This window comes from Camelus dromedarius, unplaced genomic scaffold (genome assembly GCF_036321535.1).
Source record: "Camelus dromedarius isolate mCamDro1 unplaced genomic scaffold, mCamDro1.pat HAP1_SCAFFOLD_140, whole genome shotgun sequence".
In the NCBI taxonomy this organism is placed as follows: Eukaryota; Metazoa; Chordata; class Mammalia; order Artiodactyla; family Camelidae; genus Camelus; species Camelus dromedarius.
In genome coordinates this window covers 225,975-253,938 of record NW_026989773.1, presented here as the reverse complement: position 1 = coordinate 253,938, position 27,964 = coordinate 225,975, and the positions used below count along the sequence as shown (strand labels likewise).

General features: G+C 39.6%; 2 long non-coding RNA genes across 2 annotated transcripts in view; one reads left to right on the top strand and one right to left on the bottom strand.

Annotated features, from left to right (window-relative positions):
- The window catches only part of LOC135320611 (uncharacterized), a 352,044-nt gene that overhangs the window by 226,643 nt on the left and 97,437 nt on the right, over positions 1–27,964 (bottom strand). The window lies entirely within an intron of this gene.
- On the top strand, positions 16–26,961 carry LOC135320614 (uncharacterized). The gene is made up of 3 exons (XR_010379840.1): positions 16–78; positions 5,015–5,114; positions 26,809–26,961. It is a non-coding gene; the product is annotated as an uncharacterized LOC135320614 (long non-coding RNA).

Genomic DNA, 27,964 nt, shown 5'->3' with positions numbered 1-27,964 from the left:
CAGCCAACAGGGCCTTCTGTACAGGGAATGTGCTCCTCCTCGAAGCATAGACAAGAAGCAGCCCTTAGATCTCATCAGGTGAGCTGTTGTGGAGGGCACTCCAGTGGGAAGGGCTCAGGGTTGCCCTCATGGCTTCTGAGTGTGACAGTCCTCCAAGAGTGTTACCAACCAGGAAGCTCACAGGAGCTCTGAGCTTTGTTGCCCCAAGTTTTTACTGGAGACTTTATTACAAAGACATGATTTATTGGGTCACTACTGACATGGCTACCCCAAACACTAACTGTAAGTCAAAGCCCTAACATTTGAGCCCCTACCTCTCCTGATGGTCAGTCACTTGTCACAAAGCTCAAAGCCCCACTCCTCTAATCACATGGTTGGTGTCTCTGGCTGGCCAGTCCCCATCCTGAGTTATCTCATGAACACAAGCCATCCAAGGGTCCACCATGAATAGTAAAGACACTCCTATCTTGGGAAATTTCAAGGCTTTAGGGGTTGCCGTCCAGGAACTGGGAACAAAGACCTACCAAATTCTTCATTAAACAGGAGTAAATGTTAGGTTTCACTTAAATTATAAAATAAGAGAAGTATTCTCACTGCTTAGCTCTATCTGCTGTTCGACACCGTTTCACTACACCACGTGACTGTAATGTCGCGCTCAGCATGTGTATTCTCAGAGCATCAGCGCCGGCTGCTCCCCGGGAGCTTATGCTGTTTGTGCAAGGCTGCTGGGAGGAGGGAGGCCAAGGACAACTGAGCAAACAAAAATAATCGGGCTAATAAGGAAACAATTTCAGATTGAAATGAAGGAAATAATACAGTGTTGAGATGGGAGACTTGGGGGAAATGGAGTCAAGAAAGCTATCTTTGAGAAGGTTACATGTGAGCTGAGATGGTGATAAGGAGGCTGGTCTTTGAGGATCTGGGATAAGTCACCCCAGGAATAGAGGCAGCTTGTCCATTGCCCCGAGGCACAAATGTGCTCAGCAGGTTTGAGGAGATACTGGAGCCAACGCTGGCGAGAGTGATGAGACGCGAGGTTTAGAAGGGCATCAGGAGCACGGAAAGTAGTGTAGACTCTAAGAGCAGTGAGAAGCAGTCATGATAGTTTAAGCACTAAGGTAATTTTCTCTCACAATTTGCAAAGATAATGTGGAGAATGAATTGCAGGGACCCAGGAAGCAGGGAGGCCTGGTCGGAGGCTCTTGGAGTGGGCCAGATGAGAGATGGTGGGAGCCAGGGAGAATGCGTTTGGGGAGTGGAGCTGACAGGATGCAGTTATGGGCTGGCTGTGGATGGTGAGGAGAAGAGAAGGGTCAAGGTAGCCCCAGGTCGGCCTGGAGCCAGGTGCCTGATCTTCCTAATCTCAGTGCCCCATTCAGATGCCCACCTACTTGGGCAAACCTCTTAACCTTCCAAGTGAGGGTTTTAAATCACTGAAGTCTTTTTGTTTGTTTCACATTTTATGGAAAGATTCAAACACGTACAGAAGTAGAGAGAACAGCACAGCCAGCCTGTCTGTATCAGTCACCCATCTCCAGAATTATCAACTCAGAGTCACTGTTGTTGCAACTTTCATCTCCACCTCTTCCCCTCCCCCACTTCGGGATCATTTTGAAGGCAATCCTACGTAGCTTAACCTTTCATTAGTGAAATGACAAGGTCTCTTTCAAATACAATTGGAATATTCAATTTTTTTAGGGTTACAAAATAATTCCCTGATTGTCACAAAAATACACTTTTAAGCAGTTTTGGGGTTGAAATCAGGATCCAGACTAAGTTCACACATTGCAGCTAGCATATCTCTCAAGTGGGTTCTAATCTATAATTTTCCTGTTTCTCATTTTCCTTGAAATTGCTGAGGGATTTCTCTATTTCCTGTTTGGTTGATTTCATTCTCCCCTGTGGTTAGACTTATTTCTCCATCCTATGTATTGGCTTTAGCTAAGTGATTTGATCCTCCCCTAAAAGCTTGATCTGAACGAGGTTCAAATTTGTGCAAGAATATTTGTTATATGAAGTTTTGTACTCCTGTCATAAGGTACATAATGTCCAGTTGACTCTCTTTTTTGTGATGACAGCAGCCAATAATGATTGTCACCCGGGATCATTATTTCATAAGGGATTTTATTTCATGTGGTCATACTCTAATTTCCTCCCACAATTATCAGCAGGATCACAGTCATGAAGAGGCACTTTCTCATTAACCCGTATTATCCTGTAGAACAGTTTTAAAAGAGGAAGTTTATATATTTGTAAATATTTAAAGTTGATACATTTTTCTATTGTTTCTAATGTTTTTTTCTAATGGAGGTACTGAAGATTGAATCTAGGACCTTATGCTTGCTGAGCACACACTCTGCCACTGAGTGTACCCCATCCCCCTTGAGATTCATATTTATATGATATATTCCTTCTGTTATTTTTGTTTTATGTTATACAGAATTTGATGGCAGGGCAATGGGTTTGATGGCTATTTAATCATTCTTTATGGGATTTTGGGGTTGGTGTGTGTGTTTGTGTTTGTAAAGAAAACAATTTTCCCACTATTTTAAGTATGTTTTGTGAAGGAAATTATGTTGATCTGTTCCCTTCTCCTGGTCCATGTATTCCCTTGTTGCTTCCCACTAGTGGCCCCTTGAGCTCTGTGACAAGACTAGCATGTCGTTAATCCAGGTTGAAGGAGATCTGAAGAGATTTATTCAAGGAGATGAAATTTGTAGACAATGAATTGGAAAGTATTGAGAAAGTTATTCATTAGGAGAAGGTATGGGGTTGAATTGTTAAGCGCAGAGAAATCTAAGCTATGAACCACCAAGACAATTATTAACTCCAGGAAAAACAAAGTAGGGAATAAAAAAGTAAGCCTAGCAGACAACTTGCTACAGCTGTGAACAGTCTGTACAGAGTCCTAATAATGTAAAGCAAGGATACTGAGCTGATCAAAATTATAATGTATTTGTATCAAAAGGTTGGAAGAATGAAGGTTTGGGTGTGTAGAGGAGATGTGGTTTGAAAGAGAGCTTAATATTCATTTTCCAAAATAGAAAGTTAAATAGGTGATACATAAAGCTGAAAAAGTCAGTAGGCTGTGTTACAAGGATATTAGTCAGAAATAGGGAGTTTTTATTCCAAGAGTCAGCAGTAGGAGCTGAACATTGTTGCTTCTGACCAGGAAATGGGGTGGTTGTTGGGAACTGCTCCTTTTTACAATCGGTGTTCGAGAACTGTTTGACTCTTTAATGAATGTATGGTATAAGTTTGATAAAAAGAAATCAAAGCTGAATTTTGAAAAATTGATGTTAAGAATTGGGGTGTTTTTGACAGAGAGAGATAACAATCAGACAAAACTACATTTGAAGGGATCCTCATTATTTCTAGCCTTTCAGCAAGGGCTAGGGGGCAGACATCTGTTTAAGGTTCAAAAATTCTTTCTGACATTCTTGCCGACATGTAACCTTTGGAAGTAATGAACTCTCCGTCATTGTAAATATGCAGGCAGATGCTGCCTGACCAGCTCTCTAACTGTAGCAGGGTGTGTTTACCATTGGCCAGTTGGAGCAAGCAACTTCTAACATTCTTTCAGTTTTGAATGTGGCATTTTCAGGATGGACAGTTGATAAGAATGTATTACAAAAAGCTTAACAAGAAAGAGTCCAAGACATCTCAAACCCATTGCCAGGGTTTTCTCTGCCAGACGCCATCCTGAGCCTGCCATCTGTGAGCCAGGCCACAAAGACCAGTCACATGAGAATGAACACACTTTGTCCCTCCTATCTGATTTGGCATCGGGCTCAGCCATTTTCCCCATGGAATGGTCCACGCCCAGGTCTCTGACGATGGAGCTGGTCTCACAGCAGCCCTGTGAGCGCTGGTCCAGCCCTAGGGGTTCCTGCGTGAAGTTTCTCAGGACTCCAGGCTGTTCTCAGAGCTGAGTCCCCCCTAGGCTAGGCCCTCGGAGCTCATCTCAGCTCCAGACTGAGCCGGAAGCTTCCGAGAGAACTCAGAGCTGAGGAAAGTCACAGGTTTTACCCAGCACTGCCGCGTCAGCAGTGCTCCAGCTGAGGGAAGTATCAGCAGCAGCAAACACACCTGAGCCGCCGCCTCATTGTTCCGCCTCATCCCTAAGCCCTCTGTGTCTGCCTGTCTGTGTCTGTCTCCCTTTCAGGACCAGCCTGGCACCGCTTCGTGCCCTGCCTCCTTTCTTCTAATCTTGCCTCCCTGGCCTGTTCCGTCTACTCCAGATTAACTGAGTAACATTGAAGGGTTTTTGAACAGCCGACGTGCTAGATACAAAGAATACAGGGCAGTTCCTTACTCAGCCACATCCCTCCTGCCCTCTCCCATTCCCACATGAGTTTTATAAATATTTTGTCAGAGAGACATTGCACTCCCAGTTGTTATCATTATCAGCCATTTCCTTATTATGTGTGGTTTACGTTGCATTTGCTCCAGGGAAGTTCCCGAGATAAGGCAGACGCAGATAACTGAGCCAGTAGTTGAAGTCCACTTGTGTCAAGCCTGTTAAGAATGATCTTTGGTGGGATTTGTTGAATGTGCCAGACTGTCCAGTGAGTGGTGATGATCCCCTGCATCTGCTCCGGAGTCGGCCTCGTCCCCTCCTTTGCTCTGTTCTCATTTATCTCTCTTCAGCAGGTGAACCAGTGATCTGTATTTCTATGATACGTAAAATACTTCTTATTTCACGGTAGAATTTGGGGGCTGCTGTGAAAACGCATATGTTTTAAGTGTGAATTGAGTCAGAGGTTTAAACTTAAAGCCCCCTTGATTTAGAATCAGAAATTAGTATGATGGAAGGAGGGTATAACTCAGTGGTAGAGTGAATGCCTAGCATGCATGAGGTACTGGGTTCAATCCCCAATGCCTCCATTTAAAAAACAAATAAATAAACCTAATTATGCCCCACCAAAAAACAAAGAAAAAAGAAATTAACATGAGGATGAAGCTACAGAGTGAATATGTGTTTCTTCTGAAACTACCTTCTGTCTTTCTGCAGGAAATTCTACGGAGAGAAGGTAGGAATCTACTTTGCTTGGGCTGGGCTATTACATTCAGATGCTCCTCCTGGCAGCAGTCGTGGGGGTGACTTGCTTTCTGTATGTATATTTTAATCAAAATAACTGTACTTAGAGGTAACTTCTCTTTATTCCTTGTTACGGTGCTTACTTAACTTAGAATGACATTCTCCAGGAGCATTCACGTTGCTGCAAATGGCCCTATATTGTCAGTTTTTATAGCCGAGTAGTTTTCCATTGTATAAATATACCACTTCTTTAGCCAGTCATCCGTTGATGGACGTTTAAGCTATCTCCATGTCTTGGCTATTGTAAATAGTGCTGCTATGTATATTGGGGTGCAGCTGTCATCCTGAAGTAGGGTTCCTTCAGGATATATGCACAGGAGTGGGATTCCTGTGTCATATGGCAATTCTATTCCTAGTCTTTTGAGGAAACTCAATACCTATTCCACAGTGGCTGCACCAAACTGCATTCCCACCAGAAGTGTCGGAGGTTTCCCTTTGTCACAGCCTCTCTAGCATATGTCATTTGTGGATTATTGAATGATGGCCATTCTGACTGGTTTGAGGTGATACCTCATTGTACTTTTGATTTGCATTTCTCTGATAATTAGTGATATTGAGCATTTTTCATGTGCCCATTGATCATTTGTATATCTTCCTTGGAGAATTGCTTGTTTTGGTCTTCTGCCCATGTTTGGATTGGGTTATTTGGTTGTTTCTCAGTAAGTCATATGAGCTGCTTATATATTCTGGAGATCAAGCCTTTGTTAGTTTCATTTGCAAAAATGTTCTCGCATTCTGTAGGTTGTCTTTTTGTTTTACTTAAGGTGTCCTTTGCTGTGCAGAAGCTTGTAAGTTTCATTAGGTCCCATTTGTTTATTCTTGCTTTTATTTCTATTGCTTGGGTAGACTGCCCTAGGGGAAGATTTCTGAGATGTATGTCAGATATTTTGCCTGTATTTTCTCCTAGGAATTTTATTGTATCTTGTCTTATGTTTATCTTGCTGAAGAGACTGTCTTTATTCCATTGTATATTCTTGCCTCCTTTGTTGAAGATTAGTTGACCTTAATATTTGGGTTCATTTCTGGGCTCTCTATTCTGTTCCATTTGGCTATATGTCTGTTTTTGTACTAATACCATGCTGTCTTGACGACTGTAAGTCTATAGTATTGTCTCAAGTCTGGGAGAGTTACTCTTCCAGCCTCTTTCTTTTTTTCTTCAGTAATGCCCTGGAAATTCTATGTCTTTGATGGTTCCATATAAATTTTATTGTGATTTGTTCTAGTTCTATGGAATATGTCCAGGTTAATTTGGTAGGGATTGCATTAAATCTGTAGATTGCCTTGGGCAGTGTGACCATTTTAACAATATTGCTTCTTGCAATCAAAGAGCATGGGATACCTTTCCATTTTTTAAAGTCTTCTTTAATTTCCTTCACCAATGCTTTATAGTTTTCTGTGTATAATTCTGTCACGTCTGTGGTTAGATTTATTCCTAGATATTTTATTACTTTGGGTGCTATTTTAAAGGGGATTGTTTCCTTACTTTCTTTTTCTGTTGATTCATCATTTGTGTAAAGAAATGCAACTGATTTTTGAACATTAATCTTGTAACCTGCTACTTTGCTATATTCTTCGATCAGCTCTGGTAGTTTTTGTGTGGACCTTTTAGGGTTTTCTATATATATTGTCATGTCATCTGCATATAGTGACACTTTTACCTCTTCTTTTCCAATTTAGACCCCTTTTACTTCTGTTACTTGCCTGATTGCTGTGGCCAGGACTTCCAAGTCTATGTTGAATAGGAGTGGTGATAGTGGGCATCTTTGACTTGTCCCAGATTTTAGTGGGAATCTTTTGAGGTTTTCACCGTTGAGTGCTATGCTGGCTGTAGGTTTGTCATATATAGCTTTTATGATGTTGAGATATGTTCCCTCAATACCCACTTTGGTGAGAATTTTTATCATAAATGGGTGTTGAATTTTATCAAAGGTTTTCTGCATCTATTGAGATGATCATGTGGTTTTTGTCCTTTCTCTTGTTGATGTGAAGTATTACATTGATTGATTTTCATATGTTGAACCACCCTTGTGTCCCTGAGATGAACCCCACTTGAGCATGATGTATTATTTTTTTATGTGCTGTTGGATTTTATTTACTAGTAATTTGGTAAGGATTTTTTCATCTGTGTTCATCAGTGATATTGGTCTGTAATTCTCTTTTTTGGTGGTGTCTTTGCCTGGTTTTGGTATCAGGGTAATGGTGGCTTCATAGAATGAGTTTGGGTATATTCCTTCTTTTCAATCTTCTGGAAGAGTTTGAGAAGGACTGGTATGAGTTCTTCTTTGTATGTGTGGTAGAACTCCCTGGTGAAGCTGTCCAGTCCTGGACTTTTATTTGTAGGGAAGTTTTTTATTGTTAATTCAATTTCATTCCTAGTGATCCATTTGTTCAAGTGGATAGTTTCTTCTTGATTCAGTCTTAGTGGACTGTATGTTTCCAGAAACTTGTCCATCTCCTCTAGGTTATCCCCTTTTCCATGTAGTTTTTCATGATATTCTCATATGATATTCTGTATTTCTATGTTATTTGTTGTAATTTCTCCATTTTCCTTTCTTATTTTGCAAATTTGTGCTCTCTCTTTCTTCTTCTTTGTGAGTTTGGCCAGAGGTTTGTCGATTTTATTTACTCTTTCAAAAAACTAGCTTTTGGTTTGATTGATTATTTTCTCTATTTTTTTAATCTTTATTTTATTTATTTCCTCCATGATCTTTATTATTTCCTTCCTTCTGCTGACTTTTGTGTGTTTTTGCTCTTCTGTTTCTAGTTCTTTCAGCTGGTGGGTTAGATTGTTTATTTGGTATTGTTCTTCTTTTTTGAGGAAGGCCTGCATTACCCTAAACTTTCCTCTTAGTACTGCTTTTGCTGTGTACCGTATGTTTTGTGTGGTTGTGTTTTCATTTTCATTTGTCTCAAAGTATTCTTTAATTTCAACTTTGATTACATCATCGACCCATTTGTTTTCTAATAGCATGTTGTTTAATCTCAATGCTTTCCTTTCTTTCTCCTTTGTTTCTCTGAAGTTGATTTCTAGTTTCAATGGCATTGTGGTCAGTAAAGATGCTTGAGATAATTTCTATCTTCTTAAAATTGTTGAGGCTTCTTTTGTGACTAAGTACATGATCAATCCTAGAAAGTGTTCCACACACATTTGAAAAGAATGTGTATTCTATTATGGAGGATTGTAATGCTCTGAAAATATCCACTAAATCCAATTATTCTCTTGTATCATTTAATTTCTCTGTTGCCTTATTTATTTTCTGTCTGGAAGATCTGTCTAGTGATGTTAATGTGGTGTTAAAATTTCTGACAATGATTGTATTCCCATCAATTTCCCCCTTTATCTCTGTTAGTAGTTGTTTAATGTACTTAGGTGCTCATGTTGGGTGCTTATATATTAATGATTGTAATATCTTCATCTTGTATCACTCCTTTAATCATTATAAAATGTCTTTATTTATCTTTCTTTATGGCCCTTGTTTTAAAGTCTATTTTGTCTGAAATCAGTACTGCTACACCTGCTTTTTTGGCATTTCCATTTGCATGGAATATCCTTTTCCGTCCATTCACTCTCAATCTATGTGTCCTTCTCCCTAAAATGTGTCTCTTATATGCAGTGTATTGAAGTTTCTTGCTTTATTATCCAGTCTGCTACTCTGTCTTTTGACTGGAGCATTTAGACCATTAACATTTAAAGTAATTAATGATAGATGAGAGTTTATTGCTATTTTGAACTTATTTTTGCAGTTGATTTGGTATTTCTTCTTGGTTCCTTTCTTCTTCCTTTTGTGGTATGGTAATTTTCCTTTGTATTGTATTTAGTTTTTGTGACTCACTTGTAAGTTTTTGGCTTGTGATTACACTTTTTTTGTAAGTCTGTTAACCAATTACTGTAACTGTGTATACTAAAGAGATATTAATGTAATCTCAAACCCATCCTACTGAGAACAAAAGATTTAAAAACAAAAGAAGAAAGAAAAAATACTCTCACATTCATGAATTCTCATTTCTGTAGCATCCTGCTTCTTTTCTATTTAGAGTAGACCTTTCAATATTTCTTTTAGCATGGGTTTAGTGTTGCTAAATTCTTTTAGTTTTTCTTCTCTGTAAAATTCTTTATCTCTCCTTCTATTCTAAAGGATAGCCTTGCTGGAGCAAGTATCCTAGGCTGCATCTTTTTTTTTCATTCAGGACTTTGAATATATCTTGCCACTCCCTTCTGGCCTGTAGTGTTTCTGTAAAGAAATCAGCTGAGAGCCTTCTCTTGTAACTCACTCTTTGTTTTCCTCTTGCTGCCTTTAGGATCATTTCTTTATCCTTCAGTCTAGCCATCTTGATTTATGATATATCTTGGCATGTTTCTCTTTGGGCTCTTCCTGTTTGGGACCCTCTGATCCTCCTGTGCTTGGGTGTCTGATTCCTTCTTTAAGTTTGGGAAGTTTTCAGTCATGATTTCTTTAATTACCTTTTCCATCCCCTTTGTTCTTTCTTCCCCTTCTGGAACCCCTATTATGCATAGATTGGCATGCTTTATATTATCCCATAGGTTCCTTATATTGTTTTCATTGTTTTATATTTGTTTTTCTCTCAGCTGTTCTGATTGGGTGCTTTCTGTTGTCCTGTCTTCTAGGTCACTTATTCGTTCTGCTGCATTATCTAGCCTGCTTTGTACAGCCTTTAGGTCAGATCTCATTTCAGCCAATGAATTTACCAATTCTACTTGGCTCTTCTTTATAGCTTCTATTTTGGTTTTGATATATTTTATGTCTCTAAAGACTATCTCTTTTAGTTCCTTCAGTAATTTGATCACTTCTTTTTTGAAATCTTGATCTAGTAGGCCATCAATGTCTATTTTATTGATCGTACTTTGAGGGGATTTCTCTTGCTCTTTTAATTGGCAGGACTTCCTCTGCTTCTTCATTCTGCTCATATCTCTCTGGCCCTGTGGCTTAAGGAGTATCAGTTATCTATTGTGGTCCTTAAAGGAGTTTATTTATTTATCTATATAAAGCCTATGTGGGTATAAAACTTAAAAGAGAGAGAGAGAGAATTTTAAAAGAATGGAGGAAAAGAAGGTTTGAAAAGAGTGTATAATCAATAATAGAAGAGCAAGTTGAAGCAGAATAGGAATCGAGTTGAGATATCTTTTAAGAATCTTAATAAAAAGAAGAGAAAATTCAAAATACAATATTTGAAACCCGTGACTAATAAATAACAGATCAAAACCAAGAGAATTAAAAATTAAATGAGAATTGTAAACATATAGAACTGTTTAAAAATAAAGATTAAAAATGTAATAGGTATAAAACAGATATAAAAAGATTTTAAAAACAAAGATGTGTTCTCCTAGAGACTGTGTGCTCTTAATGGTTTTATTGAGAGGCCTTTGTGTCTTCGCCCTGTTTCACGAACTCACCTTGCTCTGTTGGCCCCCTTGTCTGTGCTGCTCACAGTGTCTGTCGGCAAGAAGATTGCACCCCTCCAACACTGGGTCAGGTGATCCTTTCCTTTGTGGTGGGTGGGTGGGTCACTCCCCCTCCAGATGCTGCAGTCAGTGCTGGGCCAGTTGCTCCATATGTGGGCTCAGCTTCAAGAGTAACAGCTTTATGGAGATATAATTCACATACCATAAAATGCAGCCTTTGAAATTGTGCATTAGATTTTTAAGTACATTTCAGGGTTTTGTAGCCATCACTCCCAAAAGGAACCAGTACTCTTTAGTAAGTCACTCCCTAAACTTCCTTTCCCTTAGACCCCAGCAGCCACCACTCTACTTTCTGTCTCTACGGATTTGCCTGTTCTGGGCATTTCATATAAGTAGAACCATACAGTATGCTGCCTTTTTTGATTGCCATCTTTCATTTAGTGTGACGTTGTCAAGACTCATCCATGGTGTAGCATATATCAGTACCCAAAGTCCTTTTTGTGTTCAAACAATATGCCATTGTTATAAATACACCACTTTGCTTATCCATCCATCAGTTGATGATGAATAATTCTGCTGTAAATGCTCATGGACAAGTTTTTGTGTGAACACATATTTTCAGTTCTCCTCAGGATATATCAAAAAATGGAATTGCTGGGATGTATTCTACTTTTAACATTTTGAGGAATTGCTAAAGTAGTTTTTAAAGTAACTGCACAATTTTATATTTCCAGTAGTAATGTATGAGGAGTCCAGTTTCTCCACATCCTCATCAACACTTTTTATTACCGGGTTTATAGATACATATTTATATATCATATATCATATATATTTGTCATCCTAGTTGGTATGAAGTGGCATGTCATTGTGCTTTTGATTTCTGTTTCCCTAATGCCTACTGATGTTGAACATCTTTTTATGTGCTTATTTCCCATTCGTATGTCTTCTTTGGAGAAACATCTATTCAAATTCTTTGCCAATTTTAATTGTATTTGTCTTTGTATTGTCATGTTTTAAGTCTCCTTTGTCTATTCTGGATAAAAAGTCCCTTATCAGGGAAAATATTGGAAATATTTTCACCCATTCTGTGGATTGTCTTCTTACTTTCTTGATGAAGCCCTTTGAAGCACAGAAGTGTTTAATTTTACTGAAGTCCAGTTTACTTGATTTTTTTTCTTTTGTTGTTTGTGCTTTTGCTGTCATATCTTAGAAGTATTTGTACTTCAAAATCCTGAAGATTTTCTCATTGTTCATTATCTAAAAGATTTATAGTTTCAGGTCTGTGATTTATTTTGAGTTAAATTTAATAAATGGTGTTAAGGTAAAAGTTCAGTTTTCTTTCTTTCCAGGTGTATGTTCAGGTGTCCCAGCATCATTTTTGTAAAGATTAATTTTTCCCCATTGGATTGTCATGGAACCTTTATGAAAAATTAACTGGCTACGTGTAAGAGTTTGTTTATGGACTCTCAGTTCTTTTCTCTCAATCTATTTGTCTGTCCTTTATGCAAGTACCACACTGTATGGATTACCATTTTGTTACTGAGTTTTGAATTTGAAAACTTCAAAACTTTGTTCTTTTTCAAGATTGTTTTGACTATTCTGGGTATCTTGCATTTCCATATTAGTTTTAGGATCAGCTTGTTCATTTCTCCCAAAAAGCCAGAGTTGCACTGAATCTATATGTCATTTTGAGGACAAATGCCTTCCTAACAATAATAAGGCTTCTGATCCATGAACACAGAAGAGCTTTCCATTTATTTTAGGTCATTTTTAACTTCTATCAGTAGTATTTTAGTTTTCAATTTACCATTTTCAGACATTTTTCTCAGTATTCCACATATTTTTCTTAATATTCCTAAGTATTTTATTCTTTTTGATGCTATTGTAAATGAAAATGTTTCCTTCATTTTATTTTTAGATTATTCACTGCTGTTGTATAGAAATATAATTACTTTTTTATATATTGATTTGTGTCTTACAATTTTGGTCAAACTATGTTGTTAATTCTAATAGTTTTTTTTTCTCTCTCTCTCTTTTTTTTCTTTGTGGATTCCTTGTGAATTCAATGTATAATATCATGTCATCTGGAATTGAAATAGTTTTATTTCTTTCTTTCTAATCTAGAGGCTTTATTTTCTTTGTCTGTTTGCTTTGACTAGAACCTCTAGTACAATGTTGATTTTGGGAGGAAATAATTCAGTCTTTCACCATTACGTATGATCTTTGCTCCAGGTTTTTCATAGATGTTCTCTGTCAAGTTGAGGAAGTTCTCTTCTATTCCTAGTTTTTATCCATTATTCTATTAATATGGCATATTACATGAATTGACTTTTGTATGTTGAAATGCCTTTGCATACCTGGATACATTCCACTGAATTGTGGTCTATTTTATATGTTACTGGATTGGATTTGCTTGTATACTGTTGAGGACTTTTACACTTATATCCATAAGAGATAGTCTTTAGTTTTCTTGTGATGCCTTTGTCTGGTTTTGGTATCAGTGTGAAACTTGTGTCATTGAATGAATTGGGAAGTGTGCCCACCTCTTTATTTTTAGACGATTTTGTGAAGCATTTTTTTGTTTGTTTGTTTTTTGTTTTTGTTTTTTCTTTAAGTAGTTGATGAAATTCACCAGCAAAGCCATACTGGCCTAGCATTTCCTTGTGGGAATGTTTTGGATTACTGTTTCAGTCACTACTTATTGTAGGATTATTTGAGTTTTCTATCTCTCCTTGAATTAGATTTAGTCACTTATATCCTTCAAGGAATTAATCCATTTCATCTAGATTATCTCATTTATTGGCTATACAAGTATTCATGGTATTCCCTTATATTCCTTGTTATTTTTGTAAGGGCAGTAGTGACATCCTTCCTTTCATTTCTCATCTTAGTAATTTGAATCTTCTCTCTTTTTTTCTTCAGTACTAGCTAAAAATTTGTCAGTTTTCTTGATCTTTTCAAAGAACCAACTTTTCTTTTTGTTGATTATTCTCTGTTCTTCATCTATTCTCTATTCCATTTATTTCTGCCTTTACTATTTTGATTAGAATATTTAATTCATTTACATTAATGTAATTTCTTATCAGGTTGAAGTTACATCTGCTATCTGCTTTCTATATGTCTTTTTATTTCCCCAATGCTCTATTACTACACTTTTTTGTACAAAGTAGGCATTTTCAAGTGTGGCATTTTAATTTGTTGTTTATTTTATCTTTTTCTTCTCCTCCTCCTCTTCCTCCTACTCATTCTCCTCCATTGCCCCGGAGATTACTATTAACATCTTGTTTTAAAGCAATCTAGTTCACATGAATGCCAACTTAATTTCAATAGTACACAAAAACTTTGCTTTGGTATCAATCTTTTCCCTCCCCCTCCTCATGCTGTCACTGTCATACAAATTACACCTTTATGCATTTATAAGTGCATCTACACAGTTTCATAATTATTGTTTTATGCAGTTGTCCTTTACATCAATTAGAAGAAAACACTTACATGTAATACTGTATTTATACTGTTTTATTTTTTTACTCATGTAGTTACCTCTAACAGTGCTCTTTATTTTTCAGTTGAGTGTCCTTTCATTTACAGCTGCTGGACTATCCTTAATATTTCTTGTAAAACAGGCCTGCTAGCAATGGATTCTTTCAGATTTTGTTTTTATAGGAGTGTCTTAATTTCTCCTTTAATTTTTTTGAAGAATCATTTTGCTGGCTATAAAATACTTGGTGACAGTATTTTCCTTTTATCACTTTGACGATACCTTCCCACTGCCTTCTGGTCTCCATGGTTTTTGATGAGAAATCAACTGTCTTACTGAGGAGCCTTTGAATATGTTGAGCCTCTTTTCTCTTTCTGCTGTCAAGATTATTTGTTCTTCTCTTTTGACACACTGAGTCTGATGTGCCTATTTTCGATGTCTCTACATTTATACCACGTGGAGTTTGTTGAGCTGCTGGGATGTACAAATTAATGTTTTCATCAAATTTGGGAAGTTTTCAGCCATTATTTCTTTATATATTTTTTCTACCCCTTCTTTTCTCTCCTTTCTGGCTCTCAAATTATGTGTGTATTGGTATTGTTGATGGTGTCCAACCTATCTCTGACACAGTGTTCATTTTTTTTCATTCCTTTTTCTTTCTGTTCCACAGACTGGATAATCTCAGTAGTTTTAAGTTAACTGACTTTTTCTTCAACAATTTCATATCTACAGAGAAATCTCTTATTGAATTTTTCATTGTAGTCATTATGTTTGTATCTCTAGAATGTCCAGTTGGTTTTTAATATAAATTTTATCTATTGTTATTCTCTGTACAATGAGATGTTCACATACTTAAATTCTTTAGGCATGGTTTCGTTTAGCTCTTTGATCATATGTGTAATTCCTTATTTCAGTCTTTGTCTAGTAAGTCCAGTGTCTGGGTTTCCTCAGGGAGTTTCTATTGACTACTTTCTCCCCTGTGTTATGGCCAAACTTTTCTGTTTCTTTGTACATCTTGTAATTTTCTGTTGAAAATTGGACATTTAAAATATTACAATATGGCAGAACTGAAAGCCAGATTTTCCTCATCTCCAGGGTTTATCTTTGCTTCCATTGTCATTGCTGCTGCAGCTATTTATGTAGTTACTTTCCTGAACAAATTCTGTAAAGTCTGTATTCTTTATCATGCATGGCCATGAGATCTGTATGTGTGCAGAAAGCCTAGTTGTCGTCAATGTAATAATGATTGGACAGTGATTTCTTTCAATGCCTGGAGCCAATCGTTTGAGCTGTTGCCAGGTGGCTGTGTGCCTGCATGCTGACGGATGCCCTCAGCACCGGCAGGCAGTCTGCAGCTATTTTGTAGCCTTTAGTTCTTGCTTATGCAGAACCTCAAGTTCAGCCAGAGTTGAAGGCTTAAGATTTTCTCAGATCTTTCCTTGCCATATGCCACACATGTGTACGCAGTTCTACAATTCTCAGAATTTTTTGGAGCTATTTAACCCTACCTCCACCCCCAGAAAGTCTCAATACTCAATTTTGCCTTCTAAGTTTCCTAGTCAGCATCTAGTTAGCCTGTACTGGTACCACTGCCTCAGGCAGTTGTAATGTTACTCACTGCTGATTGTTTTCCACAAACACTCTGGGGACAGGCTGTTTGCACAGCATGAGTTTGAGATAGGTGAAATAGTGACAGTTCTCTGGGGGCGGATTTTTTGGGTAACTTCAAATCACTTCTGCCCCTTCCTTGATTGTGAGACTGTTGCTTTTAAAGGCCACCATTTAGGTGAGGATTCTCGGATGTGGTAGATAAAGTTACAATATGACAAAACTGATTATCTTTATGGAGATTTAGCTGTTATTTTTTCTCAAATAAACACTCCCCGGATTGCTGAAAGCCTTGGTTAAATTTCCAGAGTTCTGCAGAGGTTAATTTTGACAAATTTTGCCATTGTCATTGCTTAACAGAGGAGTAAGTTTTCCAAGATTTTTACTCAGATATTGTAGAAGTGTATCCCATTTGCATTTGTTTTTAACTGAGTTACTTGCAAGAGTAACTAATTCTACAGCTCCAGCCCCATTCACATAAGAGTTCATCTGCATGGCTTCTCCTAAAGGGATCAGTGTGCAACCTGTTGTCCGTTTGTTGTTTTACTTATTAAATTGTAGGGGTTTTTAAGAATATGCTCATGAATATCCCTTTGTCATTTTTACACGTTACAAATCTTCCAGTAGTCTGTGGCTAATTTTTCCCTTTCTTTTAGTTGCTTTAATGAAGTTCTCAGTTTTAAGGATATTCAGTATAGCAATATGTGGATGCTGATTACAAGGGTGAGGCATTTAACTACTGTCTAAACCTCAGTCTTTGCTCTGATTCACTGTCTAGAATATCTGAACACATCTACTGAACCCCATATACCAATGGACACTGACAGTCCTAATTAAAAAAATGCTTTTTAAGTAAAGCAAAAAATATTATCTTTGACACTGGAAAAGACAAATTTCAAATTTACTAGCTGATCTTGTTTTCTGTGATCATTAGCTACATCATGTTTATAGAGCCAACAGGCATATTGAGCTACTGATTTTATTTCATCGGATTTTAGAATGCAGAACACATTTCAGGCCCACGTATAGCACCGTATGTGTATCTTTAAGGATATGTACATATGATGATGTCTTTATTATAAGTACCTTATTTTATTTTAAGTACCAACTGCTGTGAACCTCATTAAGGAAACCATGGAACTGCAGAACTGAAATTTTTCACACCACCACCATCCCGTAGCATCTCTTTTGCACTTAGATGTTGTGTGGCAGAGTATTTTTCTGCTCCCTAGAAATGATCAACGTTGAAGGGGGAAAAAAAGCCCTCCTCTAATAAATATAGTCCAAATCACATATTTATCTGAACAATGGCCACCATTTTAGTCCACACCAATCCATCTACTCATACTGACTCAGAGTCCTTAACACAGACAATCCACCACTGTAGTCAGGGTCCTCAGCACACGTTGTATCCCCTCCTCATTCTTTGTTGATTCTGACCTACTTTTGTCCAACACGTCCTGCCAGTCTCTTCACTGCCTGACTGCAGTTTTTAATTTTTACGTTTGAGTCCCAGGCTGTGCCTAGTGATTTCCAGAGAAACGCCAGACACCTGGCTCATCAGGAGGGGTGGGGAGGATTTCAGGAAGCTATTACCCTAACACACTTGCAGATCAGTAAGTGGCTGTTGTGAGCATTCCTTCTAGATCTCTGCCATGCCAGCTGCATCCATCCCAGCAAAATAACGTAGCTCCTCCAACCACCTCTGCCTCTACTCATCTGGGTTTCTGCTTTCAGTGACACTAAGATGCTGCTGATGGGCATTATATATATATATATATTTTAATTGAAGTATAGTCAGTTACAATGTGTCATTTTCTGATGTACAGCACAATGTTCCAGTCATTCATATACACATATATATGTATGAATTCCTTTCCATATTATTTTTCATTAAAAGTTATTACAAGATATTAAATATAGTTCCCTGTGCTATACAGAAGAAATTTAGTTTTTTTAGCTATTTTTATATATAGTAGTTAATATTTGCAAATTTCAATCTCTGATGGGCATTTTTAAAGCCACATCTGGAACCCTTGCTGCAGAAGAGTCTGAGAAATATATTTTCAACCTCATAGCATTTTGGTTAGGAAGTTGGAATAAAGGCTGATCTGGCTCACCTAACTTGTCTGCCTTTGTGAGTAAAGAGGTCTGGAGTTTCAAGGCCCAATGAATTGTCCCAGCCCTTCAGTAGCAAACTCTTAAAGCAACCAAAATGCTCCCATCTGCCAGAGCATGACTTGTCCTTAGATACTGCTGGCCATAACCACCAACGCTGTCTAAGTCATTGTCTTCATCTGGTGCACACTTTCTTTAGATGTCGAATATCCTGATTAAGAGGACAAGCTGGTTTGGATTCCCAAGGTCACAGGCAGCCTTCTGCCTGACTTTGGTGTATATATGTTCATTAAAGAGTCCTCTCTCAGATCAGCTAGAGCTGCCTGGTGTGTGGTTTGCCAGAGAATGTGGGTATATTGCTCCCCACCAGAGTCCTACCAGTTGTTTTATTGCAGGAAGAGATAAAGCAATAGAGACAGAACAGAAAGTTCTTGTCCATTCTCAAACACAGTAACCCCTGCCAAGGGCACTTGCTCTGGGACACAAAGAAGTACAGGTCAGCAGCGACGTGGCCCTGGTGTACTCCAAAACATGGTGTGGTTTTACTGGGCTATCTGTGTCTTTCATGGACCCTGCAAAGTTCTCCCCATTTGTGAAATGGGGAACCAAGGAACTCTCACCCATGCCTGTAGCTCCCAGGGTTTGCACCCTTATGGGTTTTGAGGATTTGCTGGCAACTCATTCTTTTTCACCAGGTCATTTCTCTGTTACACAGCAGTCCTGTGACTTCCTCATCAGAACTACTCCTTAAGTTCGGGATTCAGTGAAAGATGCCATTCATGTTCAGGGAGGAGGAGGAAGACAGCACAGATCAGAATTGCTGTTTTGCTTTTTTTGTTGTTGTTGTTTTCATAAGCCGTCTCCAGTTGTCGAATAGACCCTGAGCAAATGAATGACTGTTACACTCCCATTTGAAGGATGAGGAAAATGACAATCAGGGAGAGGAGGCAAATATCCTGAGTTTCCAAAGACAAAAAGGGATGAGCACAGAATAAGATCCCTGCAAATTTCTTGGCTGTCATCAGCCTTTAGGTCAGTGACAGAGTGCCGTGTGTAGTAGTAAAGTTGTAGCGTGCATTTAGAAGGGTGCAGATGTTCTTGTTTTAGTTGATACAATCACACTGTTTTGTCTGGGACTCTGAAAAAGAGAAATGGGTTAGAAAATGTTGGTTTCTCATCCTTGGTCCTTCCTCACCCTCACAGATACGGACCCTTCCATCTGTAGCTGGAATAATACAGACCCAGCCTTCCCATCTCATGAGATCAGTACTCATTCATTTCATCCCTGCCCACCTGTAGGTGATAAAGCATAGCATGATTTTCATGTCCTGCTTCACTGATTCTTGTGAAATTAGGTGTTTGAAGATAGGAAGTCATGAAAGAAGCTGCTTTTTTTAAATAAAGTGCAGTAATTTTCTTAGCAGTGTAGGAAATTGAGGATTTTCTTCATTGAAAATCAATAGAGATTTCAAGAATATCTGTATTTCTGATATGTAGATTAAAATGACAAAATCTAGAGGGATTACAGAAACACAAGGAAGATACAAAAAGTATCTTTAAAGAGCTTTCCTAAGACTGGGCTTGTAAAGAGACTGTTAGTTGACAGAGACACTCTTCTCACCCATAGTCCCTCTCCTTAGGTTGCAAAGGACCAGCGTTTCCCCTGTGTGCAGTCCTGGTGCTTCAAGTGAGTTGTGGGGTAGGGCGGTGCACATGGTGCTGCCTTCAGTTTGTCCACCCTAAGTAACCTCTAACAGTCAAGGGGCGAGTGTGTTGTAACGGCATGAACCATGCGCCATGCTCTCCGGGGTGGGTGCCCATCTCAGCTCATCCCAGCTCAGGTGACGGCAGAGCAGATAGTGGTGGCAAGAAGTCAGCCATGAGTAGCAGGGAGCACCTGTAGTCAGCTGGGACCCAAGAGGCTAGAAGTTCCAGGTGGAAATCCCAGGACTTCCCACAGCTCATTCATTCAGCTAATACTTCTCCAGCACCTGTGATGTGCTGGTGCTTCCTTTGTGAACAGAACCAAATCCTTGTCCTCCTGAAGTTGATGTTTTAGTGGAAATAAGAAATGATACACACAGGAGCAGATCCTGGTCAGGACACATGAGTGCTGTCTATTTTGGAGTGCACAAGGTGAGATCCTTTGGGAAGGAATGTATGATACAGGAAAATGTGGGGGAGAGGATGGCCATATCCCAGGTCGTATTTGGGTCCCTGGGATGCACCTCACCAAGTGTGGGTCCTTGGTTTGCCCAGCAACGAATTCGAGAGCCACAGTTCAGTAAAAGTAGATTTATTCAGAGAGATATATACACCCTAGACAGAGTGGGCTGTTTCAGAAGGCAACAGAAAGGCCATGAGGCATGGGGGTTGGGTGCTCCAGTTTAAAGTAAAAGTAGATACACTCTCCACAGACAGTGTGTGGGCTGTCTATCTCAGCAGAGAGAGCAACCACGAGGTGTGGGATTGTTAGATTTTATGCACTCAGTATCTTCATATGCTAATAAGTGGGAGGAATATTCCAACTGCTTTGGGAAAGGTGTTGGGATTCCCAGAAATTGGGCCACCACTCACCCTTTGACATTTTATGGTCAGCCTTGAACCTGTCCTGAGATCTGTGGGAGTGCCATTTAACATCCTGCTGTATTTCGGTGAGTGTGTATTGAAGCTCAAGATCTACTGGGAGTTGACTTTTCCACCATCTTGGTGCTAAAGGCTGTGCCATTCCTTTATTGGATTTGCCCGGCCCCTTCCTTCCTTTCTCATGAGGGAGCTCTGGACTGATTGCACAATTGCAGAGCAGGGGACACAGTGGAAAGAACTTCATAAGTGGAAGGTGGAAGGCAGTGTTTTCAGTAGAATTCTCAAGTCAATTACAAAGTAACGGTCTTCTTTTTGCTGGGGGTACATGGTGTCACATGAGGGAACTGTGAGCCTTGGATACTGTAGTGAGTGGGTGGCTCACTGTGTATACTGTGTTGCTTCTTAGGTGGCCCGAGGACAGTTGGCTTATAGGTGACCCATTCCCTCAAGCAGGGGTCTCTTTGGGGATTTTCTGCATGTGAGGGTAACATGGGTCACTTGGGGGGCAGGACCAGCCAGTCACAGCTTGGTCCACAGTCACCTAGTGCCCTCAAGGCTTTCACCCCATGGATGCGTCACCTCCCCCTGGATGGGGACAAGGGCACAAGTGGTGGGGCAGCTTCTCAGTGGTGGAGGCATTGCTCTCCAGACCCAACACTCAACAGCGTGGACCCCTGGTGTTGGCCACAGTCTTGGCTAGATGAGGCTGTTCGGTAGCTGAGCTCATGAGACGTGGGTGCCATGCTTCCATTCTCACCAAGAGCTCTAGTTTCGAAGGTTCTCGTCAGACAGCCACAAATACTCCATAGCCCATAAACAAAGAACAGTCTCCTTCAATCGGGGAAGGGCACACAGAAGGAGAACGGATGATCCCGAGAGCAGGAGAGGACAAATCCTTCCTGCCATCAGGGATCTGACAGACAAGCCAGCTCAGTTCCTCTTACTAGTTGTTTACTTGGAGGATCTGGGGTATTTGGGTGACCTGCAAGTGTCAGGAAATAGTACACGAGGGCTTTGTAGAATTTCTGGTCCGGTGTTTACTCACCCCATTGTAGCTCTCGTGTAAGGAAACAAAACTTGTTGGACAACAGGCCATGGCCTATGCTCCCTGGTGGAGCCAGGAGATTACAATATTAAGTACGACTGCGGGGGCATCATTTCTATGTTGAGAGGCCAGATGGCCTTACATAACTCTCATGCTGGATGTCTAAGTTGCAGAGGGAAACTGGATTCCATCCAGCTCTCCAGCCAAGGATACCAGAAGTGGCCTCTGCCACCAACTGTGAGCTCTTTGCCTCCACTGACAGCAGCATCTATAGCAAAAAGCTGGGCTGCCACCTGCGTTTCCGTGTAAACATCCGAGTACCCACAGCAATGGACTCGTGAGGGTTGGTGTGCCCAAGGAAGCGGTGTGTGAGATGGAGGGAGCAGTGCCGGGGTCAGACACCGGGCGGGCAGGCAGGCAGTGACGACATCTGTGCAGCGCAGGGCCCATGGAACTGAGCCAAAGGGAGGCGGGTTTTGGAGCAGGGAACCTGGGCAGTGCCGTGTTATTCGTAAGAAGATCCTGGGCTCTGGATCCACGAAGTCATTGGCTTGATTCCAGACACTAACCTTCATCTTGGGCAAATGTTTGAAGCTTTCTGTGACTCTGTTTCTTGGTGTCCCAAATGGGGACAATAGTAGCAATTACTTCTGAGAGTCAGGAGTGCCTTTATAGTTGTCATTTCATTACGCTCACAGCAGCCCACGAGCACGGTTCTAGGTCCCCCAGTTTACACGTGGCAGACCGGTAACCTTTTAATCAGTAATCACGCAGCTAAGAATGGTCAGAACGAGCATTTGAATTTGATCCCTTTGTCCAGATTATTTCTATTCTCACCCAGTATTACTGGAAAAGTAGTAAACTCAGAAGAAACACTGCTGGGAAGTGGGTGCTTGAAACATGTTTGTCATTGGGGAGTGTTGAGTTCACGTTCCTCACAGCCCATCCGAGGCTCCCTGCATCTCCGGCTGCCCTTGCTGGGGTCTGCAGGGCTCTGGGAAGCTTTTCCTTGATCTCTACCCCAAGGCTCTCTGCTCTCTACAGGTTGATACTCAACCCTGACTGCTCAGTAGAGCTAATGTCTAAAAACAAAAAAATGGTGGGGAGGGTATGGCTCAGTGGCTGAGCACTTGCTTAGCATGCAAGAGGTCCTGGGTTCAATTCCAAGTACCTCCATTAAAATAAATAAATCTAACTACCCCCCCAAAAAGGAAAGTATTTAAAAAACAATAAACAGTACAAAGGCCCCACACCAGGCTGGGGCGCACTATGTTTTAAAGGCTCCCAGATGCTTCCCATGTGCAGGACGGTGAGAGCTACCCCTCTACATCTCTTCTCGTGAGCTTGTCCACTCACAACCATTAGCCTCTTGAAGCAGGAAAACTACTTGGCTCAGCCTAGAACTTTCTCCCGATTTCTAGACTTTTATTTGCCTATTGGACATCTCTCCTGGAGCCCACAGGCACCCAGCCAGAACTGAATCAGTTGTCTCCTCTCACGACTTGCTCCTCTTCCTGCCCTTCTTGTTTTAGGAAATGGCACTATAATTTAGGACACTGCCAAAGCCAGAAAGCTGGCCGGCATCTTTGACCTCTTCCTGCCCTTCCATCACATCTGTGGCCAATCCGTCCACCTGCTGAAATGTTTTCTTCTCTCTCCTCCTAGCGGGGCCTCAGCAGGCCTTCACATGAACCTGCCAATAGGTCTCCCTGCCTCTATCTTTTTTCTTTCTAGATCACTTTGCATGTCTCCTTTACCTTGGAGGCACACAGAGTCCTGTGTGATGTGCACCTGTGATCTCTCCACCTGGTTGCCTCACCTGCCTCCCACACCCTGTTCTCACTTCTAGACTATTTGCAGTTCCTGGAAGTGACCTGGCTCTCTTTGGCCTCCCTCCTTTGCATGTGCAGCTCCCCAGGGAGAAATGGCCTTAACATTATAACTTCACCTGATCACTTCTAGGGCATCTCAGAACTCACCACAGTGGTTCCCTCCTCTGGGAGAGCGTTGGCTACAGTTCCGGCTCTCTGCCCCGAGCACCCACTGCTGACTGTTATCCAAGCCGTCTTAACACGCCTCCTCAGCCATCATTTTATGATGAGTCCTGTGCACCTAGGAGCTCCCGGAAGCAGGGACTGTGTCTTTTTTCTCTTTATTCTCAGAGCATGGTAGAGACTCAGGTATAATGGTGGAGGGAACAGTGGTTATTCTGGAATTTCTCTAGAGTTATGACCTAGGGGTAACAGTCTGGTTGGAAGAAGGGCTTAGGGGATTTACCCTGAAGCCACATTTTTCAATAAACATTTCATGTTGTTTTTGTCTATTTGAATTGACGAGTCTTAAAACAGAATGACGATTTCTAAAAATTACCGAAGATTGAGGAAAATGGCAGTTTTCCATATTTAAGAATATTATTTTAATTTTGTGTGACTGGGGTGGTGGAAAATAGAAATGGAGGGGTTACTAAAGCATTCTAATCCCCTTCCCCACCCTCAGGTCCATTGGACAGAAGAGACAGAGGTATGTGAGGAAAAGGACCTCCTCTTTGGCGGGTGGACCGTGCACTGCTTTTAAATTGTGACAGTTACTTTTACTTTTTTTAATTTTCTTTTTTAATGGAGGTACTGGGGCTTGAACCCAGGAACTTGTACATGCTTAGCACGTGCTCTACCACTGAGCTATACCCATCCCCCCGATATTTGTGTTTTTAGCGGGCATAATGCGCTGGTAGCAGATACTTTAGCATCAGACACAGTCACCTGTGTCTGACCATCACGTTAATACCTTTCCCATGAGCTAGAGAGCTAGTCTGTTTCCAAAAGTTCAATAAATAATCTACATTTTCTTTTTTCTTAAAAAAAGGCATTAACTCATGTTTCTCTTTAGTATCGCCTATAAATAAAATGTGATTTTATTAACCGTTTGCGAAAGTGTTAATGGTAATAAATATTAAGTACAGATTTCTGAAGCATTAGTCATCACTGAAGATCCACATTCTGCTGTTCTCTCTCTCTGTTAGTCACCTTACTTCTGGAGCTGTGGAAGCGGCACCAGGCATAACTTGAGTACAAATGGGACACGGTTGAGCAGGAAGAACAAGTCCGGTCAGAATAGGAGGAGCGGTGTCCCCACGTGGAGACAGATGAGATTACCCAGGAAAAGCGGTCGCTGTTTAGATTCACTTTAGTGTGTTTACTTCTGGGCTTGTCAGCCTTGGCTGCATGTTGGAATCACCAGGGGACCTTAAAAAATGTTGGTGCCTGGATTCCATCACTGCTAACTCTGATGGTACTTAGTGGCCTGGGGTACATTCTGGCATAGGGAAGTTTTTAAAGTTCCTCTTGTTATTATAATGTGCAGCCAAGGTGAAGGAGCACTCCCTGGAATGGTGGACACAGAAGAGAACTGAGGTCCTTCATTCATATTAACAGTAAAAATGGGGAAAAGAAAAGGTCTGGTATAAGTGTATGAGAAAAGAGGCATTGACTTGTATCCTTTCATAACACCAATAAATAAATGCAAAATATAAATTAGCTGCTATGACATAGATGTAGGAGGAAAGACACATTGGTTTTTATAGTTGACTCCCATTTTTTCACATGTGCCTTCATTATTGCCGCCTCCTTTTCATCGTAGACTAGGTGCCCATTTGTCTTTAACTAAGTCGCGGTCACTGCTCCCCCTTCCGGTTGGGATGTGCACAAAGCAGCATGGCTCTCATCCTAAAGTCAGAGAAAGGGTAGAACAAGCAGGGAAACATTTGTTGAGGTGCCATCAGTGTTTGAGCAGTGTTTGAGCTAGGCATGTTACATAACTTAAAATGTAAATTTATTGCTGCCTCTCCTGCTGCAAAATTAAAAAAATAAAACTATATATCTTTGTATCAACATTCCAGAGCTATGAAAAGATGATTTTTTGAGTCATCTGTATTATTGCTTCTTTCCATCAGCTGAGATAATTTAGAGCTAATGGTACTTGCAGTCAGCAGCAGCAGCAGGACAGTAGGTTGTGAGCATGAATAACTCTTGGAAAGAAAATGCTTTTACTAGGAGCATCTGAAAATGTCTCCAACTATAGATTTAATAAATTGAATCACAGATCTACAGAATGTTGGCACTGAAAAGTTCTGGAGGGAGCAGGTCAAACTCTTCTTTTTATAAATGGAAAGAAATGAGGTTCAGCTACATATAGAAAGTGACATTTGTCTTTTACTATGTAATAAGCTTCTAATAATCCCCATTATGAATATTTCCCATTGTTTACAACTGAAGATGTGAGTCAAAGCATATGTTGGTAAAAGACTGTACATTCAGAGTTGAAAGCTGAAACTTAGACAAAATTAGATGTTCATAATGCTTTTGAGTCCTGAAAAACAAAAACGTATCATATTGGCAGTATACAAAAAAATACTGAATAAAAGTTTTTTGGTCATTTAAACTGCCAATTTTAAATTTAAAATTGCCAGCTAATAAGTTTAAATTTTCATTAGAACATGCTTGTTGAAAAATTGAAGATGAAAACTCATTTCACTTTATTGTTCTTCCTTATTTAAAAAATTGCCTAATATTTTGTTTAGTTTTTTAATTGAAGCATTTTACTTTACTTGCGAAAGTATGCTCCATTGTTTAGAGAGGCCAGCGTTGTGGTAGTGAGAGCTTGGAAATGAAGTTGCCTAAATTCATATTTGAACACAGCAGCTTGCTTCCTGAGTGATCTTGGACAACTTAACTTCTCTGTACCATAGTTTCCTATAAAATCAGAATAAGAGAGTTGCTTCCTCATGACTATGGTAAGGACGGGTTGAATTTATGTGCAGAATCTACTTGGAAGACTTCCTGGCACAGAGGAAAGGCCATGTACTTAGTGACAGCTATTATTATACTTTATCTGCTTTCATTATCCAGGTAAAACTTGAGTCTTACTGATTTCATCTCTAAAAATGAAATATAAATATAAACTCTAAAATGGAAACTCTAAAACTTCATAGTTGTTGCTAATAAACACATAAAGCTCAACAAAGGAACACACAGTGGAGACCAGTTAGCTGCCGACACCTGTGAAACATTCTGTCCTGCACGGACTCTGCTGTCACTAGCGTCACTTCTGAAACCTAAGGCCAGCTCAGGAGTAGAGCTTTACAGCTTGGCCTCGTCAGGTACCCAGATCCCCAAGCTCAGACAATGGCAGGGAAATAGTTTACTGTTCACATATGCATTTTCAAAAAATAGTATTAAAATGAACACTGTACGTATTTTGTTGTTTGTTTGAAATCGTTAACAGAAAAGAAAAGAAAAAAAAAACAGGAAAAAAACCCATGCAATTACAAATAATGAGGCTATGTCTGAAAATTATTTTTTTTTAAATTATGTTTAGGATTTATTGACCAGTTAGGAGAAAAGTCATTTCATAGGTGTAATCCCTTGATTGACTTAACTTGTTTTTTTAATTAGGAAGAAGAGCGTGTTCCATTTACCACCTGGGGAAAGTGTATACATATAACCCTTTGTGCAAGTGCTCTTTTTCTGGGTAAGAACCTGCCACAGACTTTTTAAAATCTAATGTGAAATCCTGAGAAAACTGAAAATCAAGCTGGGAACTATGAAGTCTCATAGAGAAAAGATTTTCCAGAGAACATCTGAGCCAATGCAGGGCGCCACTCTTGAGGTTCCACAGTCTCTTCTGCTCACAGTGCTTCCCCCAAATCTTTTCACCTCATTTGTTCAAATCAGATCAGTGGTTTAGGATTCTCCAGGGTCTGATTAAGAGACCAGATGGAGGCATTAAGATTTCTAAAATTTTCCAAGAGTAACAACCAAGGTAAAATATCTAAGAATAACCTAAGAAAAGGATAGTAGGAACTATCATAAAATAAAAGTAAAAACTACTGAAAGATATAAAAGAAGCTTTAATCACATGATTCTAGATTAAAATATCATATCTCCAAAATATCAGAAGTTATAAAATTGATTTGGGGTTTATTGTGAATAAAATCATATTAGTAATATAATAATTAATAAGATAATGAGACTTTTAGTAGTTCAAGAATAGCCAGATTAGAAAATAGGACAGGAAGTCCAGATATGGGCTCTGATATCAATAATAATTTAATTTAAGAGATGGAAGGCATTACAAATCAGGGAGATAAATAAAGGTTATTCAGTGAATGGAACACTCGTTAGCTAATTGGGGGGAAAAGAAAAGATTGAAATCATACAGTGAACCATATATTGTGATAAATTCCAGAAACATTTAAAAAGTAACACAATTAGAAAAAAACTAGAAATAAATATGGATGTTTACACAAACTCTAGATGAGCAGTAAGTTTCTGAGGAAAGTATACAAAGATTTCCATGCATTAGAAGCATCCTAATTTTAAACAAAACACCAGAGGATGTTATTTGTTTACAAATCCAACAAGGGGCTAATTCCTTCAATACATATAGAGTTCAGATCACTTCAAAGGTAACATCAAAAAATCTCAGGAGCATAGAAGGCAGAGAAAAGGAACACACATTCACAAAGAAAAAATAGATGTCACACTCCAATGGTAATTCAGTGCACATCAAAATGAAGTAGTTTTCCACCTCTCAAGTGACACAGCTCTG